Source organism: Dipteris shenzhenensis, unplaced genomic scaffold (assembly GCF_047967505.1).
Source record: "Dipteris shenzhenensis isolate YYH24624 ecotype China unplaced genomic scaffold, Dip_SZ_1.0 scaf0473, whole genome shotgun sequence".
Classification (NCBI taxonomy): domain Eukaryota; kingdom Viridiplantae; phylum Streptophyta; class Polypodiopsida; order Gleicheniales; family Dipteridaceae; genus Dipteris; species Dipteris shenzhenensis.
The window spans coordinates 2,501-6,918 of record NW_028239779.1 but is presented as its reverse complement, the minus strand read 5'-3'; the positions used below and the strand labels follow the sequence as shown (position 1 = coordinate 6,918).

General features: G+C 44.9%; 1 non-coding gene across 1 annotated transcript; it reads left to right on the top strand.

Annotated features, from left to right (window-relative positions):
- The first annotated feature begins 3,687 nt into the window (after nucleotides 1-3,687).
- TRNAN-GUU (transfer RNA asparagine (anticodon GUU)) lies at nucleotides 3,688-3,759 on the top strand. The gene has a single exon. It is a non-coding gene; the product is annotated as a tRNA-Asn (tRNA).
- The last annotated feature ends 659 nt before the right edge of the window (nucleotides 3,760-4,418 follow it).

Sequence of the window (4,418 nt, the reverse complement as noted above, 5' to 3'; positions counted from 1 at the left end):
GGACTTGGTAAAAGAATTGGATTTAAAATCTGGAAAATGAAACTATCCAAGAATATATTACCGATTCGAAAGTCACTGAGTGAATTGGTCGGACGTAGAGTTCGATAATCCGGTAAATCCTTGGTTCGGAACCAGTAAAATAACATGTATGGTACTATTGGGACAGTTACAACATGTGGTTTCACTATCAATGCATATAGAGGTGAACAGAATATTGACAGAAATATTAGTAGCTATCCCATCATCAAACCACTCAAAGCGACGGTACCACTAAGATTCCCTCCCAAAAGAAAAGCTCTTATGGATAGTATTTGGGAGGGTCCAACGGGTAATGTTGTTAGTAATCCATAATATAGTCCGAATATTATAGGTGGACCTGCCACCTTCACCCGAGTAAGCAGCGAAACCTGCAGTAGATACAACGACATTTGAACGCTTTCTACGTTCATAATTATTTCCTTCCCATATTTTTCAGTTTTTTTTTTTTCCCGTAGAGTGCCGGCAACCTCTCCGTACCACTCCCGTAGCTAGCACAGCAACTCCTTCGGAAAGGAGTCGATGGATTTCTTAATCATGAGGAGACAGAATCCCATGATTAAGAATTTGGAGACGTCTCTATGCATTTCCCTCAATGGTCACTTCCCGTCACCCAATAATTCTATAATTTAGTGATTTGTTACCATCTGCTTCGACAGGTTACTCCAACCCAGACGCCCCGGATTATTATTACGCCGTAGGGGACGAGTAACAAGTTCAAGCACATCCCTCGCATTAGTGGATCCATGGATTTGGGCAAAGGTGAACTCGACAGACCATTTTGTATCAATACCTCTTGCTTCTAAAGGATTGGCATGAGCCATTCCAGTAATTGCTGAATCAGGTTTTAATTCATGCATACGCTGTATCTGGTTATAATTATCCGGTTTTTCCACGATCCGTGGCATGAGTGTACCCATCTCTTTGCAAGTATCTCGTGAGAAAGATGGCTCGGCAGCTTGATATCGTTTATCCATGTAGGGAATACCTGTTTCGTAGACAACCATTCCGCAGCGAATTGGGAATCTTGCTATAGAAATTTCTGATAGATTATCTCCCGTAAAAGATATAGATTTACCAGCTGCTATCTCAAGATAGTCTCTCAGACTCTTCCATATCTCATCCTCCCTCTCCTTCAAACCCTGAGGTTCCATATTAAAGGCGGAACAAATCTTTTCTATCCAAGCACGCGTCCCATCAGGACCAATAGGAAAAGGTGCTCCAATTAACTGGCATTTACGACGCCGCATCAGAGTCGTCGCTGTACGGCTCAGAGAGGGATTCACGCCGCAAACATACACTCCCTTGCCTAATGATGGAAGTTCAGTATATCTCTGGGAGGGTAACCACCCCGATACCTGAATGGATTGACGTTTCGATTCCGGATTCGGTTGAGAAGCTACAGTTGAAGTTAGAGATCCAAAAAGAACTGAAGCATGATTCTTTAATTTCCGTCCCTCCGGATTAGCCCCCCCCGCTTCCGTCGTCGCAGTGTCAACACCCCCAACTAAATCCTGTTTCTGTTCGTGTCTAGATATGTCAAATTCCGGACACCGATGCGTCGTGGCAGCTGATACAGTATCCTCTCCCTGAGTAAAAGCATAATCCGATCCATTGGCCCGCGCAACTACAATTGGTACTCCAAGTTCGTTTTCTAGCTTGGGTGCTATGCCTTCTAGGTCCGTCTTTGTTATTTCCGTGGTACATGTGCCAATCCAAATAATGACACTAGGGTTTCTATCTCGTTTTATTTGGATACAAATTCTCTCCAATTCCCCTTGATCATTTAATTGGGCCGAGACGTCCCCCTCTTCCGACTCTGCCATTGCATAACGAGGTTCCGCAAGGATCGTAACTCCAAGAGCGTTCTGTAAGAAATAACCACAAGTCTTTGTACCTACCACTGGGGAAAAGCTGTCTTCGATCTTTTGATATAACCAAGCCACACAACTAATGGGGCAAGAAGTGTGATAATTTCCGGTTTCACATTCAAAAGTGAGAGTTTCGGGAGTCTTCGTGAAAGGGTTTCCTCAGAAAGGGTACACATACAAGAAATTTGCAGTTTCGGTTTCGAATCATCGTAAAATCAAGCAGAATATCCTGTTGAGTTTGCTGGGCATTCCTCTGCCCCCCACCATCGGGATTCAGATAGAAATCGGAGAGCAGACTGAATAATTCTCTATCTGGAATTTCCCTTGGCACAACCCCTTCTGGTCGAGACAATATCTGATCCGCCACATTGGGATGGAAATCACAAACATAATTGAGATCTGATTGACATTCAGCCGTTTCAAACAATGTTTTCCCCTTCACCCTCGAGACCCGAATGTCCTCAATGAGAGGCAACACTTCCAGCACAGGCATCGGGCAGGCTTCTACATGTTTATCAATGAGATCTCTCCTAGATGTCCGATTCCCCACCAAACCTGCTAATCGCAATGGGTGGGTATGTGCCTTCTCCCTAACCGACGCAGCAATACGATTTGCTGCAAAAGGGGCATCGAATCCATTATCCGTGATAATAATGCAATAATCCGCATGATTCGATGGAGCGGCAAAACCTCCACGGACTACGTCCCCTAAAACGTCGAATAGAGTAGTATCATATTCATAAGAAGCATTCGATTCTTTCGATGATTTAACCGTTTCTCCCACTACGTATCCCCCACAACCAGCTCCCGCAGGTGGTCCCCCTGCTTCAACACGATCCACTCCGCCATAACCCTTATAAATGACATCCTCAGGCCACACATCTTCATAGTGGTAATCCTTCGATTGCAAAGTGTCTATAATGGTAGGTATCAAGAATCCCGTGGGGGTGAAAGTACTATCATGTTTCGGATCACATCCAATTTGCAATACCCGTTTTCCGCGTCTCGCCAAAGCTATTGATATATTACAACTTGTTGTTGACTTACCAATTCCACCCTTTCCATAAACTGCTACTTTCGTTTCGCAAAGCTCCGATTCATTTTCTTCATCCCGACTATCCCCCACTTCCCCCCCCCTCCCCCTCACGTTCTCTTTCCCCTTTTTTCTTCATTTTTCACCCCTTATCCATACTTTCCCCCCGTAGACTCATTCATTCCATTTATGGATTCAAGTTTATGGATCCTCCACCCGCCTGCAATTATTGATATCGATACGGATCGTGGGGTTCCATGGGCGGGAGAGTATCTTCTTATTCATTCGGATTGATGATTGGTATTATTCTACTGCTAACTGCCTTCGTTTCTCTTGTCTCCTAAGAGTTTTTTTCTTCTCCTTTCCAAGATATTCCTTATACCTCTATAAGTATCCTGTGACTATTCTACTATGTTTTCCGGAAAAGGAGAAATAGAAACTAGTGATTGGTGATCGATCGATATGCATCTTGGGGTTGGGGGGGGGGCGATCAATCACGACCAAGATCAACCATGACCGAGATCTTCCACACCAGCCCCCCCCCCGATTCGTAGGCTCTATCCGAGAAGGCAAAAGGGATTGCTATCATTACTGCTTCTTCCTATAATGAGAGTTAGGGTGTACGCGAGGTTCATGAAGTCTCGAAGAAAGCTTTGGGTCTTCGAGTGGTTAACGTCTTGCAGATCAAGGGGCGGCTCAAGGAACAAGAGTCTCTGGAAGTATATGGGATTGAATCATCTGCCACTTTCCTCGGTAGCTCAGCGGTAGAGCGGTCGGCTGTTAACCGATTGGTCGTAGGTTCAAATCCCACCCGGGGAGATTCATCCATTTCCAGTAGGATAGAAGATAGTCTAGATGATGTACCTCCCTTCAATAGGGATAATACTTCACTTACGTCAGGGGAGGGGGAGGTACCTCCTCATAATATATATCGTAGAAACCGATAGTATCTTTGAAGATTTACATTATCCACATTCGAGATTCTCAGTAATGAGGTAGTTCTCCCACACCCGTATGCCGAATCGGGACTATAACCATATAGTCGATCAACCGATAGAGGATTCAATATCATGCCTATTTTAAGCTCTAATAATGGATAGAAGACTCCATACCCTCCCTTCTCTTGGCCAATCTAATGCTTCTAAGGATCCGAGTCTAGCGTCGCTTCTTCGAGAATCCCTACTCCAGAGTACTGAATGGTTGGGATAAGCAAATCAATCAATCTTTGTTTTGTCCTCGTCGGAGTCTAGATGTATCGAAGGCTTCTACTCGCTCGACTTGTTACTAGATTGTAAAACCGGAGATTCCACCCCCGGGAATTCTTCCCGATGGGGTTCCCCCCACAGGGGGGGATGTTCTGTCGGTGTGGATCCGTGACAATACCCCGTTCCGGAGTCCCAATCGGGACTATTCCCAACGGGGAATTCAACTCGAGGGGGAACCAATGAATTACTTGTAGAAGCTACTGCTGGAGACTA